This window comes from Triturus cristatus, chromosome 7 (assembly GCF_964204655.1).
Source record: "Triturus cristatus chromosome 7, aTriCri1.1, whole genome shotgun sequence".
Taxonomy (NCBI): Eukaryota; Metazoa; Chordata; class Amphibia; order Caudata; family Salamandridae; genus Triturus; species Triturus cristatus.
This window is the reverse complement of record NC_140590.1, coordinates 975,597,399-975,616,132: the sequence shown is the minus strand read 5'-3', so window position 1 is coordinate 975,616,132 and position 18,734 is coordinate 975,597,399.

Below are 18,734 nucleotides of genomic sequence, written 5' to 3'. Positions count from 1 at the left end.
TAAGGAGGCGGTTTCGAGGGACACTTTCCATCAGTGTATGTCGGAAACAGCAGAATGGCTTCGGCTTAATTCACTCCAATTTAATGGGGTAAAGACCGAGGTGCTTCATTGCTCCTTGGACCGGCCCTCCCGCCCGTTGCCAGAGGATTTCTGGCCGGCTTCCATTATGGGTACTGTGACAGCTGCTGAGTCGGCTCGTAACTTGGGGATCATGTTTGAACCTAGTCTGCAGCTAGACACCTCAGTAAACAAGACCATAGCAACGTGCATGGGCTTACTCCGAGCCCTACATAAAATCTTGCTGTTGCTTCCCTTGGAAGCTCGAGCATAGGTGGTGCGTAGTACTATACTCAGTAGACTAGACTACTGTAATGCACTGCTTCTGGGGGCTCCTAAGTCTTTGGTGTCTAGGTTGCAGAGGATCCAAAACATGGCAGCCAAACTGGCACTAACCCGACCACGTTCCGCGTCGTCTTCAGCAGCTTTATCTGATCTCCATTGGTTGCCTGTCCAGCAGCGTATTCTCTTTAAGGCCGCTTGTATTGTGTTCAGGGCATTGCACGGTCTAGGACCTCTGCCACTCCAAAACCTTTTCATTTGGTATCAGGCTGCCAGACCCTTAAGATCCTCCTCGGCTTTTTTGATAAAAGTTCCTAAAATCGCCAGAGTGAGGATGGGTGGACGCGCTTTTGGCTATGCAGCAGCTAAGTTGTGGAACACTCTTCCTTTGCTGCTAAGGAGTAAGCAAGAACCTTTCTCTTTTCAAAACCAATGTAGTGCATTAGATCTGATGAATTACTGAAGGTCAAGTGCCAGGATACCCTTGGGGTGGCAGCTGCGATCAACAAGAACTCAATTCATTCATTCATTCATGGCCACTTTTCTTTTCCTGGAGCATTATTGACTACATGACGTATCTGGACAGGAAAAAAGATGGAGGGCATAGTGTTGGATAAACCAATGTCCACTAGCCATTTAACATCTGAGTCAGTTTTCTTGAAGGCTGTACCAAGGACATCTTCACTATTGGGAAAACTACTGTCCCTGACTAATATGTGAGGTGGGCAATGTTAGTGGGGGGGCAAAGGGGTCATCTACACATTTTGTCAGCTGTTGAACCATCCACTTCTAAACGTGGGTCTTAGAATTCAGTCTTGGCATATCCTAGCAAATGGACTGATTAGTAAAAGTAAAAGTGTTTTAAGCCATATTTTATTTGTTTTTACTTCTTGCATAGGAACAATAAAAACTCCATCATGCATTAACTTCGGGAATTTGTGCTAATCATATTTAATTACAAATAGTGTGCAGGAAGGACAGTCCAGCAGATAAATTTAGAATGATACATCAGGGAGCTGCTTAGATGGCACTTTGAACAATTTGATATGTCTGTAAGTCCAGCCCTTCTCTGTATGCAATAGCAGGTGTTCGGTCTTCTGTAATGGATCCTCTGCCTATCTGCCATTTTTAGGTGCATCTTAGATTTGATAAAACGTCTTGTAACAACCCCTCTGAGCATAAAACTCTGTTTCCGTGCCCTTATCCCAAACTATGCTGCGGCTCCCTTCCTCAACCATTAGTGATGTTGAACTTTGCCCTCTTTAGACTGTGTCCCTCATGCTCATTATGATACCTTGGTGAATAAATCATCTTGATGTCTGTATACTTCTTGTACACCACATATGCCTATGGGAGTTTCGAGGCTCAGTGACAAATCCAGCATTGTTTCTATTTTTCTTATGATTTGTTTCCAGTAGTTCTGTATGACAGGACAACCCTACAGAGTGTGAATGACTGTAGCTTCTTGCAAACATACTTGCATGAAAATATTATTCATAATTCACCCATTTCTATAACATATCCTATGCAAATTATCATCTAAACCAAGCTAACGGCAGATCTTGAGGGTGGGCTAAAGCTCCCAGGGGTCCTCCATGATCTTTAATTTACCATAAAAGTCACAGAAGTCTAGGACAATACATTTCTCATCATCATAGCTGCCAAGTGTCTTACCTCTAACGTGACCTTTTATCTATAGCATTTTATTTTCATCTGTTTAAGTGAGCACAGTGCATGTTTAAGCTATTAATACCTAAATGTTTTAGAATAGTCTAACATGCACTTAGTTTATAGGTGTGAGAATGGCACGATATTTGAGGTGAGCCAGACATTGTCCAAGATGGAGATACCAATGATGTGCCAGCTCCTAAATCCAGGTAGTCAATTCAATCCTAGTAGATTCAATCCTACCTACAATGGTGTCAGAGGTGTCTTGTTCCCTTTCCATTATGCTGGAAATGTGCCCTTCAAGCAGGGTCACCCAAGATTTATTCCTTTTTAAAGAACCCTATTTTGTTAGCTGTAGAACACTGTGCACTTTTTCCATGCTACCCAGGGGTAAAATGTTCTCCTTTTTAAACATGTTAAAAGGAATATAACACAATTGGCTCATTTAGGGGCATATTGTTTAAGAAATCATACAGCGCAGCAAGTCACCTTGCTGCACTGCATGATTGGAAAGGGGCAGGAATGCACCGTACTTAAGATTATATGTTACATTCCTGTCATTTTCCTGCGCTTATGCACAATGTGCTGCCTAGCAGCAATGCCGGCAACCTTGTGTAATGTTAAAAGTGTGCCTGTTTTGTAAGCAGGAAATGCTGCTACCTGCGTGCAAGAACAATACTTTCATCTCTTTCCCTGCCAGAAAGTCTGCGCGCAGGGAAAGAGATAAAAATTCTGCTTTCAGCATGCTGGAGCGGTTTGACAGCTCCTGCTTGCTGGAAGTGGAGTGTCTGCTTTTGCTTGGCAGGAGCTGTCAACAGGGACGAATATTTGTGTGTCATGTTGTGTGCAATACCGTTGAATTCTTAAGCAGTCATCATTTGGTAAGCTATTTGTGTGAATTTCAGACAAATCTTATATTTTTGCTCGCCATCTTCATACCACATGCCATAAAAAAGATGATCTGCTTTTAATTTAAAAGTCTGCTCCCTCAGCTTCTTCTTACAGTTAAATTGGGCTATATTCATAATTTGAAAAATACATTAGAGATGCAATTGATTGGCATATTGTCATCATCATCATCATATCTTTTTTCGGTCATTCGTAAAAACCATCAAAGTGTACAAAATATAAAACATAAATATATCTACAATAAAATAGTATTAAACCATTGCAATCGTGAATACAAATGACATATCAAATCAATTTAAGAACATGAATATATGTACCATCAGTCTAATCATGCTTATAGAGAGGAGCAGTGCAACCAACAGACATAAGAAAGATAAACCATATAAATCGGCTAGGGAAAAAAAAAAAAAAATTAAACAGTGTCATATCTACACAGGAGATTTTTAAGATAACATCATAACTAGCAAAGTAATTTTTTACGAGTGAACCAAAAGGATATCAGAAAACGACTAAGGTAGAAAACAATTGGTCCAGAAGTGTCTGCTTTAAAAATTCTAAACGCGATCTGGTACTTCCTGACACCCATATTAAGGCAAAAAGGTCTAATCCATCTCCTGCGTAGCTGCCTGTACTTGGAGCAGACAAACAATATGTGTTCTTCAGTTTCATCAGCTTTGCAGCATGCAGGGCAGGTGTCAATTACTAAACCCCTCTCCCCGGAAATTTCAGTAATAGATTACCATACCTAAACCTGACATATAGGCTTTTAGCAAGTGAAGGCGAGATCAAGTCAAGGAATGATTCAAAAGAGGAGCAGGATTTTATAATTAAAAAATTTGCTGTTAGCTGTCCACTAGCTAAATTATTAGTGTAGTGCTCCCCCACCACCTTCCAATAAATAGCTTTAAGGGACAGAATGTCACGTCCGGTAGCCCATTCTGGATTCTCCCATAGACCCATTAGGTTCAATGACTTGCACCATTTAGCGATATGCTTGAACCAGGGAAGTTGTTTTGCCCCGTTAAGGGCCAGGACCTCTCGTAAAGAGTTGCGATATTCAGTTAATTGGGGAGTAGTCCATAGGCGCAGCCAATAAATTAGGGGTTTCAGGGCAGCCAAGTCACCAATTCTTTTTAGCCCACAGTCACAAAAAAAGTGGGGTAAGTGGTGTTGTAACAGGTAGTGCAATCAGAGCCCTTGCAAAGTTTTTCTCGCAGGTTGTTAGCTGGGATACAGGGGTAAATCCCCAGATCTCCACTCCATACAGAGCTCCGTTCTGGGCTTTTGCACAATATATTTCAAGGTCCGGGGAGAGGGGTTGGGTGTAAGATTGTTTAAAGAATCTTAATACTGATTTAGATCTTTGGCATAAGGTCAAGTAGCTCTTCCTCAACTGATAATCCCAGCTAAGTGACTCACTTAAGCCTATGCCCAAGTAATCAAAATCCTTTACACGTTCCAGAGGTTCATGCATGATCTTAACCTCTCGAATACCACCCCTTGTTTTACCGAACACCATAAATTTAGTTTTCGTGGTGTTCAGTTCCAGTTTCCTATCCTTACAAAAACCCAGGAATTTATTCAAGAAGACTTGTAAGCCCATAGGGGTAGTGGATAGTAAAAGCGAATCATCCGTGAAGAGTAAGATAGGTACAATTGCGCTATTCAGCGAGGGGGCATCATTATTGCAATCCATTAAGCAGCTCACCACATCATACAGAGAAAACAATGTGGGAGCGAGGACGCACCCTTGGCGCACCCCGCGTTCTATCGGAATCCTCTCTGTCAGTTCCCCATTTACCCCCCACCTAACCTGAGCATAAGTATCCTTCTGCAACCTGGCAATCATAGTCACCAAATCAGCCGGGGCACCTGGGTCAAGCATAGTCTTCCACAACAAGTTGCATGGCACCAAGTTGAACGCAACTCGCAGGTCCACAAAGGCCACATAAAGCCGCTGTTTCCTAAGTAGCACGTACTAACAAGCCAACAGAGAAAACCTGAAGGCTTGTCGCACGTGCTAATTTTTGCGCGAAAACCAGCTTGGGCTGAGGACAATATCCTGTTATCATCCATCCAATCTTGGAATTTATCTAAAACTTGTCTAGCAAAAATCTTCTGTACATTGTCTGATGGATCTATAATTAGAGGCGATAGTAGGATTGCCCTTCTTAAAAATGGTTATTACCTCTGCCCCCCTCCAGGTTTCCGGGAGGGACCCACCAGCTAATATACAATTAGACAGAAGGTTTATGTAAGGTGCCCATATCGCTGGTTCAGATTTATACAGGTCCCCTGGGATCAAATCAGTTCCAGGGGCTTTACCTCTTTTTAATTTACGGATTGCTGACCAAGTATCCTCTAAGCTAAAGGTTCGCGAGGGATTATGTGTGGGCCTGTCAAAATCAATAATATCTTTAGACAAAATAGCCTGGTCTGTGTGGGAGTCTACACTAACCCTTCCGCCAGAAAATAAAACAGAAAAATGATCCACCCATACCTCCGGCTGAATATGATGGCAATTAGGGGTGGGGTGCTCCGCAGTACCTTTAGACACAATCAGCCAAAACGTACGGCAATCTCTTGCTTTTGCTGCTAAAACTAGGTCATTCCAGTTGGTGTCGGTGTGTTCACATTTGGCTTTACTAAGTGCAGCTTTATAGAAGTTGCGGGCGGAGATTATGTCTAACCTAGATCGCCCTCTAACTGCTATTTGTAGTGCCTTCTTGGCCCTCTTACAGTCATCATTAAACCAGTTTTGGGCCCTTACACTGGTAATTTTTCCAGCTCCACTGGGTTTTAGGAAGGCTAGCTGCAGAACTTCAAAAATTTCTTTATGTACGGCAGTGACCTACAAAGATTGGACAGCACGGAACTATCCTTAAAACTAGACATATTAGATAGGGTGACCGCTACGGACTTGTACATTTTTGCATAGAGATCTGGATCAGCTTGAATTTTGGGCCATCTAACTCTCCTACGGTTGTTAGTTGGACTTAGCTCAGTTAAATTAGAAATATAACAGTGGGCACCCCTAAGCAGGTCCTTATCTTTTAATTTTAAAAACAGAATTATGGTCACTGTCTATCCTTAGTTGAATTGACATATCTTCCACTAAAGACCATATTCTAACATCAACGAAGATATAGTCTATAATGCTAGTGCAGACACCCCTTTTAAAGGTAGCCTTACTTGCTAAATCTGATGGGGTTCTCCCATTACATGCCCTCATACTCCTACCGGCGGTTAGGGAGGCAATCTGCAAGGACACATTAGACCAACGCTGGGCAGGTTTACTTATTACCAAATTGGTAATACCCCAAATTTCGTCCTCTTCTTCAAGGGAAGCACTTAATAAGGCATAGGGTTCGAACGCGGCATTAAAATCTCGTGCAACTATGATTTTAGAGTTCGCCTGATGACTAGGGGTGGGCGGAATTTGCGAAATCCACTTTCGCAAATTATCGCGAAAATGTTCAAAATTATCGCAAACATGCGGAAATATCGCGAAGATGCGGAAGTTTTTTTCCAGCATGTTCGTGAGATTTTCTGCATGGTTGCGGCTCGCCAACTTACCTATGTGGTTGCTCGCGGGCACGGCCATCTTGTGTTCAGTTGTCTCGCGGTGCATGATCGCGAGAAGAAAGACGTGATCGCGCGACGCATGACGTCACTGCGGGCGCGAACTGTCGCGAGACAGCGCAAATGGCTGAAAACAATACAACATGTCATGGAGAACATGACCGGATCAAGAAAACTTGTCGGCGAACGCAGGGATTCAGGTAAGGCGATCGCACGCACGCGAGAATTTATTATTTTACAGCGCGAGCAAGAATCAAATTATCGCAAAGCTGCGGAATGCGGAAATTTTGACATTTTCGCGCTTTCCGCGGAACACGAAAATGTCAAATTATCGCAATTTCCGCAAACGGAACGAAATTTTAGCCCAGGCCTACTGATAACCTCCCACTAACTCATCAAGCAGTGAAACTACTACAGATTCACTATTAAAAGGTTCGGACCTGGCATACACGTTAAGCAGGGTTAAAATTATACCAGACGGAAAGGTAAGCTCAATACCCAATATATCGGGTGAGTTGATAGTGAGTTGCTTATACCCACAGGCTATGTCGTTTTTGACCAATATTAGTAAGCTGCCACTGGCCCTACCAGTCGTTTTCGGAGGGAGAGCATCCACACAATAGGAAGTATAGCCATTAATGTGCACCTTGTCTATGGCCCAGGTTTCTTGAAATGCACATATATCAATGTTACCCATGGCAGTAAACCATTCGGGATCTTGCATTTTTGACTGGATCCCTGAAAGGTTCCAGGATAGTATACTAAAGCTATTATTTACTAGTGAACTGCTGTCAGTGGCACTCCCAGACGCACCGGCTACTCCATCAGAGTTAATTATGATTGTTTCTTCAGTAGCTACCGTTTGGAGATCCCCGACTATTAGTTCGGTGTAAAGATTGATGTCCTAGAACTCGGGAGTTGAGGCACAGACGTCATTCCAGGTAGCCAAGGGCAACTCATTTGTATGAAAGTTAACAGTATGCCCACTCACTTTGCGGAAACTACCAATGATAGACTTCATAGATGAACCACTATCCACCTCTCTCAAATCGGAGGTCCCCACAGCTTCCACACAGGTATAGGGATGAATTTCAGGAGACATACCCCTATCTGGGGCTTTATGATCAAAGTGGCCTTTACCCACTGGATTCAATGCGAACAGTCAATCATTCTCATCCAGGGGGTTGAAGAGATCAAACTGGTTATTAACTGGGATCGCGTATCTAGCCTGCCTCTGCCTCTCCCCTAAAAGCTCCCCGAATGGTGCATGTATCATGTGATGGTGTTTATAAAAGTAACCAAGAGGTAAGATACTAATCCCTGTGCGTGCCATTGTCCAGTTGCCCGCATTTTCTTTTCTAAGATTGCATTAACAAGTTCTGGTGACCCAAAAGAGATTACTACACAGTCACCATCCCTGGCCTTAATTGAATTCCCTACCCAACCAACACGTCTCACCATTTTAAAGTTGGAGTGGAGCGGGTTACCTAACCTTGTCCTCCTGTTTAGCTCAAATAAAGACTTGTTTTTCAAACTATACCAGTGTTCCAGCGCCCCCAGAGGCAGTTTAGGAACATTAGCCAACACTATTGTGTAGGGAGTCGCCTCGGGAGGTAGATGGAGCACATCATTACCTTTCATGTCACTCCCTGCTCTATCAGGGGTACCATTTCCCCTTTTTGACTGTAATTCATCAGTGCATGCATCTTTGAGCTTTTTATGGGAAAGTATGGTTTGGGTTTTGGGGCACAATTCATTTGTACTAGGAATATGGGATGGGTCCATTGCTCTCGGTATGGTTATCCCTGTGCAATTAGTAACTTGGCCATTAGAAGAAATGGGGTTATGAACTGGTAAAGAGCCCGTGCCAGAGTTAGTAGATTCGCCATTACGACTATAGTTGGTCCCAGAATACTGAACAGAATTAGCACTAGAGGCACTGACCAGGGAAGGCTGGGAAGGGTAAGCATTTATAGGGCATAGTTGCTTCTGTGAATCTGGGGAAGCAGCGCTCACAAGTTTATCGATGGCCTTTTCTAGTATAGCCAATTTTTGCATCAGTGGGTTCAATGTGACAGATACGACGTCACCCAATCTGGACCAAAACTCTTCGCCATCGATAGATAGCAAAGAGGATACAAGAGGTGGAGCCGGGGCAAAATTATCCGTTATATTGCCAGATATGTCCTCAACAACCTCGATAGCCTCTCTCACTACGCCTCTACGTCCTCTTTTAGATAATGGGTAGGTCTGCTTGCCAGGGCCCGGCCCTTTGCGTTTCTTAGGCTGCGGTAAAGTGCTACTCCCTTGGGGATCCTTATTTAATTGGCTTCTAGTGTGCACTTTGGATCTAACAGTTGTTTTGTTTATCACTGGGACAGTACATAGGGCAGGAACCTGTTCGAACGGAATGACAGATGCCAAAGGTGCAGGTGATCCAGTAGAAGAGCCGAGGTCAGGGTGAGCGACTGAGATAGTACCACTAGAGGCATCAATTTGTGGAGGGGGGGATGGGGCTGGGGTTCAAAGGAAAGTCTATGTTCAGTAAGAGCAATTTCGTGCATAAGCACTGTCTCCGCCCTCATTAGGAAAGCATCTAAAGTGCCTGCCACCCCCTGCCCAACCAAAGATTTCCTCTTAGCTAGTTCCCTCTGCGCCATGATCCCAAGGAAGATGCTTTAGTGCACAATGTTATAATAGCAAGTAGTTCAAATTCCTTGTACCTTGTTACCCAAATCTTATCTTTCAGTTTCAAGTCCAGGACGAGGTACAAATTCCCAAAACAGGGGTCAGTACAAATGGCAAGCCGCTTCTGCCACAGCCAGGATACCTCACCCAGCCCAGTCTCCTTCGGCCTCTGATGGGCTCAGACGGGCCCGCCCTTGGTCCGGTCTGCGTCCCATGCACGTCCCGCGCCGCGGGGGAGAGGCAGTGCTATAAGCGCGATGGGTGACGCCTCCCCCACACTCGCGGCACCTGTGGCGGTGCTAAGGATGCTGGGTCTAGTAGTCCCTGTGAGGCTCACTGCCAGGAGCCCTCCGAGTAGCAGGAATCAGATGATAGATTACCTGGGACTCCAGTCCCACCGGGATTCGTGAAACAAAGTCCATGTATGCGTCGGTCTTTTCTTGGCAGGGGACAGCGCACCAGCAAACCCAGAAAGAAAAATACAGCTCCTTTGGGGGAGAGGCAGCGCTATAAGCGCGATGGGTGATGCCTCCCCCTCACTCGCGGCACGTGTGGTGGCGCTAAGGATGCAGGGACTAGTAGTCCCTGTGAGGCTTACTGCCAGGAGCCCTCCAAGTAGCAGGAACCATGCATGCGTCGGTTTTTTCTCCTCGTGCAAAGCTTGTTCCCCCACCATAGACTATCTGCTCGCTGGCGCTGAGCCTCCTGACCTCCACCATCCTCCAGTGCCTTTACTGCAAGCTCGGCAAATCTTGCTGCGTGTTTGTGCTTCCTCTTCCTTTGCCGCCCTGGATGGGAAAGAGCGCATATAGTCATAAATACTTACAAAGTTTATCAAAGATATATATAAGCGCACTCTCAAGAAATGCAATGGTACCCTTTAAAGTTTCAAAAAGGAGGGCTGTTTAATTTCTATTTTGTAAGTACTTATTACGTAAATAAATCGCTATGGTCAATAACAAGATGAAAAGGTTGCTCCAAAGTAGGAGGGAAAGGAAGTGTGCTGATGTGTGGGACAGATAAGATAAAGGAAAGAAATGATTCAAAACACATCCAAGGGAGAATCAACTACAATTATTGTACATCATGAAAAAACTGGCCATAGTTTACAGTGAGACCAGTTTTTCATTCGAGTCTGCCCCTTTCAGGTTGTTCTGGTTGTTGTTTGTAATTTTTCAAGACAAGGTGCACAGAGAAACTTCATCTGTTGGTTGGGCAGGGTAGGGGTGGTACCGGGTGCAGGCCCACTGGGGAAAGATTGTCGACGTTTCGACCTTGGTGCATAGAGGGTAAATTACATCCTCAGCTCACAGGTCTTCCTCAGGAAAGGGGGAGGGGGAGACAACCTGAGAGTAGGTGTCAATTGAGATAGTCCGGTCACTGCCCCCAAGTGGTGGGTAGTCCGCACAGTAGTTGCAGTGTAGCATAAGCTATTAGTCAGTAGAGGCTGTCAACCTCTGTTCAAAACCTTTACAAGGGTGAATTAATCGCCCCACATTGATCTTAGTTTCAATATTCAAGTGCAGCCCATGTCGTCCATGTCTGACTCGATGAGTGACTCAACAAAGATTGACTTTGGGTGATTGATTATCGATATTCTATCTGTACACCATGGTGGATACAGTCAAAGACTGTCTGTCTCAAAATTAGTACATTTGATGTATATTTGTCTCTGGCAACACAAAAAAGTGTGAAAAAGGGAGTGGGTGGTGATGCCTTTTAAATAAGGGTTTCCCTCACCCACCCATGGGTGGCCTGCTTCATCATTGGTTAACCTCCTCGCACTGCGAACCTAGTCTCAGTGCGGGCTACAACCCCCTCTCTGAGAGGGAGGAGCTCAGGGATGTTTTTTCGATGTGATCAAGAGGTGTTCTAAAACCTAAAAATGAGCCGGGGATGGAGGGAGTGTGGAAGAAAAGTGAAGGTGAGGCTAAAACTAACTACCTTGTATGTCAGAACAAACTTTACTGGGACATCCAGGGGTCAGGATTAAAAAAGTGTGGGCTATGGCAGGAGGATTCAACCTGTCATGGATTTTAACTGGTTGACATGTTTCAGCTGTGATGCCCTACGTAGAGGTGACATGGCTTTTTTCAGGACCAATGGCAGTGCAAAATAAAGTGGGTCAACCACACATACCAAATTTTTTAACAAATTATTTAGGGATTATGTTTGATTCTCAATCAAAATGGCAAAAGATGATCACTAATAGAGGAACTCAGATGGAAAAAAACATTGGGGCTTAAACTAAGTTTATAAAAAAAACTGGTTTAAAACCAATAGATCTTATAAAAACAGTGTACCAAGCCAAGACTGTATCTACCGCCACCTATGGGGCAGCTGTCTGGGGCATGAAAGACTGTACAAAACTTCAGATTATTGAAGATAATTTCCTAAAAAGGATTCTTTCGTTACCACAGTCATGTGCTAACTACAAGTGTCACATGGAACTAAGTGCCCCTTATATAACTGATACAATTGCAATGGCCCCTATCCTAATGTGGCACTCAATATGGCGAAAGGAGTCCCTTGCCTTGACAAGAGAGATTATCAAAGATGTCCTGAAACTAGATGGAGTAGGTAATATTGCTTGGCTAACTGATGTCGAAATAACATTGAAGGCGGCTGGGCTTCATTACCTCTTTTTGGAACCTTCCAACTGCAGCTCTATATCCAAAATTGATCTAAAAGCTTGACTGCTTTCGAATCGCCAGATAACAAGGGAGATTAAAAATATTAATCTCCCAACAGTTAAAATTTACAAGGCGTGCCTTACCATAGAATTAACGAACTCAAATAGAACATATCTAACCTTCGCTACTAATCTGCAACATAGGTATGTCTTGGTGAGGTTTCAATTAAATTATATTCCGTTAATGCTGGGTACTCCTCGCAATGTTTATGTTGTTTCTGAACTCCCATTTTGTACCTGTGATAATTAATCCATGCAGGATGATATACATTTTTTGTTTTTCTGTAAATTTTATTAAAATGAAAGGAAACGTTTCATTATCCCTATTATGCGAGAAATTAATTTTAAACAGTGTCGTGTAGCACTTTATTATCTTCAGCTACTACCTGATCCTTTTATCTGTTTCTCTTTAACATCTTTTTTTATTATTGGCACTAAAAAAGAGATCAATAACCATCTGAAATTAAATTCCTACAAAATGAAATGATTTTATTATTGTGTAAATGATTATGAATTTGTATGTGTGTTTTTATCGTAATGATTTTTTCTATGTGTGTTGTAATATTGTGAATTGTGTTTTTTTTATATGTAGTATACTTTTTATGCCTAGTGTTGGCGAAATAAAGTTTTCTGACTGACTGAACCAATCAAGAGTTCTGCTGGTCCGCATCGTCCCTGAAAAGAGACAAATGTTACAAGAACAATGTTTAACACATTGCATATGCACTACTTAAATTCAGTGCCACATGCATACATTGTCAGTGCAAATGTGGCTGTACAAAATGTACGGATTTTCAATTGTGGTCCTTACTCGCATAGTAGGGTGAGCTAGTGGCGCCTTAACCTCGGGCCACGCACTTGAGGGGGCATCCAAACCATAAATTACAGAATCCAATTCTGATTTTGTACTTGCCACTTGGATCTTCTGTCATCCTGTTAGTAGCTTCCTTACAGGTTTGATTGCTATCAGTCATGCATATCTCATGCAGACTCTGGAAGTCGTTCTTACCCAGAAAGTCTTTTATGGGTCAAGGTTGTTAACCTTGTGCCCAACCCACAACCTGGAGGACCAGGGGATCATCTGGCCTTTACCCTTTGATATTTCTGGATTGGGCGGCCCTGCCAGTAGACTAAGCTCCTTCCAGCTTAGCTCTCCTGGTAACTAAGACACCAAGCCCCTCAACCACTTCAAAGTGGCAATCTTCCAAGGACTCTTCATGCTCACATATCACCGAATCACCTATGCTATTTGCAAACATATCATGACTTGCCACAGAATGATCTAAAATGTTTTTGTACACTCAGTGAAAACTACCCCCTCTGTAGGATTAACCACCTTTGTGAATGGTGCCTAAATGTATATGCTATTCCAACCGTCATACAAGATCATTGTCAGTATATGTCTCCTTAACATGCCACTGACAGCTTCCAACTCATGTGTAGTTTGTTTACCTGTTTCTTTGGATACTTTCAACCTGATACACAAATATCATATTTACCTCGGATATGTTGCAAAAAATGAAAATTTGGTAAATCTGTGAAAGGCTAAAACCAAAGTGACAGCCACACAGTAGATGTAATGTTCTCTCTAAGAGTTGAAATGATTAACTAATGGTACAGCCTCAATGTTGCTGGGAACCAATCCTTAATATTCTTTTGGTTCACAACTAAGACACATAAGCCTCACCCCTGATTTTCATTGAACACAATACACACCCAGTCAGACATTTAAAAAGTATTGACACAGTCAAAGGCTCTACAAAGAACCCATCCAAGGCTTCAGACCAGATTAATCGGCTTGAAACATTCTACCAACGCAAAAACAAACAAGTCAGCGACCCTTTATCAGTTCAGTTAATACAAATCCTTGTTTTTAAGTAAACAGTAAAGGGTTTATCGCAAAGCTGAATAAACTAAGAAGAAGTCACCAACCCAAACACAAAAGACATACTATATTAAGTACTCTAGATATTATCAGCCATGTTAGAATGTATAGTGGCGTTGTTTGTTGACCCCCTGCTTGCAGGCGAAAATGGCTTGATTCAAAGCAGCTGACAACAGGACAAAGCAAGAAGATGGAAATATGACTAAATAAACAGATGTATCGATCAAATAGAAGAACATTCGCAAGAAAACAGTGGAGAATCAATGAAAAAAAATCAGCAAACTTTGAATAATCTATGTAGACTACCGCCCCCTTTCTAAGAAACTGGTAAGAACATTATTACATTTCAAACCCCTCACCTGGGTCATCCTCACAGTCTTTCTCAGGTAGACGAGCATTACGTGCAAGGGTTCCTGGCAGATGAATTTTCTTGCAGGGCTTGCTGACTGTGTGCGAACCTCTGAATGTATGAAGCAATGCATCACATTAATGGAGGCATCCATGACGTCTGTGCAGCGACCTAAAAATGTCCCTGCGCAATATGGGTTCAGCAAGTGTTCTCTATGGGTAGCAGTTTTCTCTTCATTTAATTTTAGTCCTCTTGGTATCTCTTTCACCAAATCACTGACTGTAGTTGCAAACAGAACAAACTTTTTAAACCGAAAGGAATATAAATAAACCAGTGACATACTTCTGAATTAGTGCGGGCAGTTGATGTGAGGAGGAGAGGGAGGTGAAAGGAAGTTCGGCTTTTTAGATTAAATGAAAGGGAGAAAGAGAATGAGCAAAATTGTGTAAATATGGACATGGTTGTAATATTGTATGCATAGATAAGAGAACTTGGGTGGGATGGGCCACTTTTAACGTTTCGTAGTGTACTTGAAGACAATAAGGAGAAAAATGGACATAAAAACAAAAGAAAACAATATATAATAGCAATAAAGAATGTCATGTCAAATATCTTTGTAATACATATTTAGTTACACTCTTTTTGTGGGAATTACGTTTCCTGCATGTGATTTGTTTAATGTATCATCACTATGCAATCTAAAAATGAGGAGATTGATTTACTCCATCGACCACAGATACTCCACGTCTTACTTGCTGTAATATAATTGCAATATCTATCTTCGAAATATTACTTTTATTATAATACTTTCCTGTGGTAACTTGGCTTAAAACACACATTAAAGGCAAATCACTCATACAAAACAATAATACAAGCCCATATATCTGGCAAAATGGTAAGTTACTTGCTTTCCAGACCAACTCCTGTCCAGTCATGGAATCTATGCAAAGCCTTCAACAGACACACTGTAAACATCTGGGGCTGTCTTACGTAAAGCGCCCTGGGGGAACAACGGATGTGTATGCCCACTTTTGGTGCCCCTAGGGCACTTTGATATTACAGAGGATGTTGCAGAAGCCTGTGAGGCCCCTTCTGTAATACTGATAGTGCTGGTGCACATGTGGCACCAATGCTATCTTGAGAGGGTGTTCCCTCATGTGTATGATTGCATGGCCCATGCAAATGAGGGATTCTCTTTTTCTCTGCACCCAAACCATATTATGGATCCATTAAAGTATATAAAAAAGAGACAGATAGAATGAATGCTTGAATTAATCTCAGCTACAGGTAATCACTTAGGGGTCATCTCAGTCCATCGTTATTTTGCACACCTTGTAACCTCAGTCTGGACCCAGCCATTTGCAAATCAGTCTTGACCCTGCTCCAGTAGGAACAGTCTAGCCCAAACTGCCAGGCCTGGACCTCCCTGAGCCAGAAAACAAGCAACCCTAGACTGGTTGTGCCCTAATTAATCAGTCAAGTATAGCTTGGTTCCAGTGGCTCAATGAGCATGTGACCTATGCATCAGAATACCCATCCTACTTAGGGTGACACATTAAGGTATACAAAAAAGTGATGTATGGAATGTTTGAATTCATTTCAGCCTCTGGTAATCACCCGGGTCGCATCCTCAGTTTGGATCCATCCACATACAAATCAGTCTTGACCTTGCTCCAATGGGAACAGTCCAGCCGAAACTGCCAGGCAAGGTTCTTTCTGAAAAGTTAGGGCTCATCAGCCAGGCATGGCTTGGTGCCAGTGACACAGTGTGCACCGGACTCATATCTGGACATACCCATCTCATTTAGGATGACACATTCAAATTTACACAAAAGTGATGGTTGGAATGCTGGAATTATTCTCAGCCAGTTGTAATCACTCTGGCCACATTCCAGTCTATCGTTATTTTGCACACCATTCCTCCTCAGTTTATTATACCACTAATAAATATATTGACAGCAAAATGACAAAAAGTCAATAAGGGGAACTGAAGAAAAGGATTTAAGTTTAAAATATAATATTAGAGAAGGCTTTGAATGAGGAAAAATTATCTTTTTTAGATGCTAACCAGCTTTTCGATTCCTTCCAGTACGGTTTCAGAGCAAACCACTGTACCAAACCAGCTCTGGTAGCAGCCTCCGAAGAATTTAAAATGGTGATTGACAAGGGTGGAAAGGTGGCACTGATTTTATTAGATCTATCTGTTGCCTTTATTACAGTCCATCATTCACTGCTCCTAAATCAGCTTCAGTCGCTGGGCTTTAGGAATCCGGAACTTGCCTTGCTGAGCTCACTCCTATGCTATAGGCATCAGACCATGGAGCTGGGCGATATCATCTCGGACCCTTTCTCTCGCCCTTGTGGGGTGCCTCAGTGGTTCTCTCCAAGCCCCACACTTTTCAATATCTATGTTTACTCCCACACTGATGACATGCAAATTGTGGTGTCTATAACATCTGATGTCGAAGAGGAGGCAAACAATTTCTGTGGTTGCATGTCTCACTTTGCAAACTGGATGCAAAGAAACTGCTTTAAGCTAAACTTTAAAAGAAACGCTTTTTGGGAATCACTCCACCTTCTGGAATTTGTCATGGTGACAATCTGATCTTGGCCCTCTCCCTTATCCTGTTCAAAAAACAAAAAAAATTCAGTCATCTTTGATACCAAACTGTGCTTCTCAGAGCAAATAAAACAAAATCACCTCTTTTTTCTGCTCAGAACTTTCAAGATCTTTCCATTCAATCCTTTGGAACTACAAAAAACAGTTATGGTGGCACTCGTCATATCAAAGATAGACTATTGCAATGACTTGTATCTAGGCACTCATAAGAAACTGGTGAAAAAACCTAAATCCCTACCAAATGTAGCCACTAGAATGCCTCTGAAGATTTCCAAGTTTGCTCCCAGTTCTCAATCGTTGCAGGGTCTGCAATGGCTCCCAGTTAGGAACAAGATCAATTTAAAGCACTGTATCTGGTCCACAAGGCTCTTCATCGGACTGGACCAGAATACTTTCAGAAAGTGTTCTCCTGGTACGCTCCCAGTCGTAACCTGAGATCAAGTTCAGACAGAATGTTAACTGTCCCTAGAATAAATAAAGCTACATGAGTGGGGTGAAGGACCATCTCCTTTTGTGCCGGTAAACTCTGGAATTCTTTGCCTCTAACTTTACACTCCCAATCCAACCTGTTGCAGTTTAGAAAGCAGCAAAAAACCTGGCTTTTTGCTGAATGACTTAGTCAAGCTTAGTGACCTGCTTTCGCATTGCTCTTTTTCTGATATTCAACAACCAGCAACAAGACACCTTTGGGTATTTGTGCGCTATACAAAACAAATTTACATTACATTTACAATAACAATGGGAGAGCGTGGCCAATATGGCGGATGGTTGATATGTGTTTCCCTGTCTCTCTGTCTGCGATTCTGGGCCCACAGGCCTAAAAGCTTCCACAGCAGAGGGTCCGAATCAAGTGGTGGCAACCCTGGCTTCTTGCCAGGTAGCTCTTGGGCATGTTTCTGGGGGCAATTGCCCCGAGATGCATAGCTGGCCGAGCTTCACGGGGGTCTGGTCTTGCATGAGGGTGGCACGGCTGGCCTAAGAACCCAGATCCTTCACTTGCCTGCTACCCGGACAAGGCAGAGTATACATCCTATCCTTACCGATGCCTGTCGGGGGGCTGAGACACAGAGCTGAATGCCCGGGTCAGGCCATCCCCCTCGGAGCATGTCGAGTGGGCTGGCGTCCCCACCAGGTGTTGTGAGCTGCCTGCTGAGGTGCAGAGCGGCTCGGAGAGGGCCGTGGTGAGAAGCGGAGTAGACTCTGCTGTGCGGAGGTGATACTGGGCAGCCCCACTGCCAGATATTACACATTAAGGTTGTGTCACCAGGGGCTCATCTGCGTATTGCCCCCCCTTGTTTGGAGAGCTCAGATGACCTGTCATTGGCCGAGCTGAGATGGGCTAAGGCGAGGTCCATATCGCAGACACTGTAGAAGCTTGTGCCATCTCCAGGGGACACGAGGCGTTCCACTACGTGCCTGCTGGCTAGTATGGCAACTCGGATTGAAGATGCTACATGGCCTTCTATTGCTGAATGGATACGCAGTACTCAGATAAGTGCCTCCCTGCATTAACACCACACACTCAAGGCCTTCTTCCCACACACTGCTAGTGCTCTGGGCATGTCCCCATAATTGCGAGCCTGACCAGGGGTGAAGGGGGATTGGTAAATTACCATGACTTCTGTGGGTTACCTGACCCGACAACAGTGGCATCCACCGTTGGGCATTGCGGTTTGGTGCGGAATCAAGGGACATCTGGCCTGGGTCCTACATACCCACTCTTCAGTGAACTGTGAATCCAAAGTTGGATACCAGCCCCTCAGCTTGTGTTGGAGGGAATCCCATCAGTACTACGTACAAAACCCAAAGGTCTTCTTCCTAGTGTAGCAGGCTTCCTAGCTCCATAATCGCTTACTTCTGGGGTTGCGCTTTTTGGTCTCCCGACTATCCTTGAAGCACCCCTCTCAGACACACAGCAAACCCCTCACCAATATCGCTATAAGACCATAAGCGCCCACAAAGCCATAGCAACTGGAAAGTGTTAGATCGTTCAGTGAAGAAT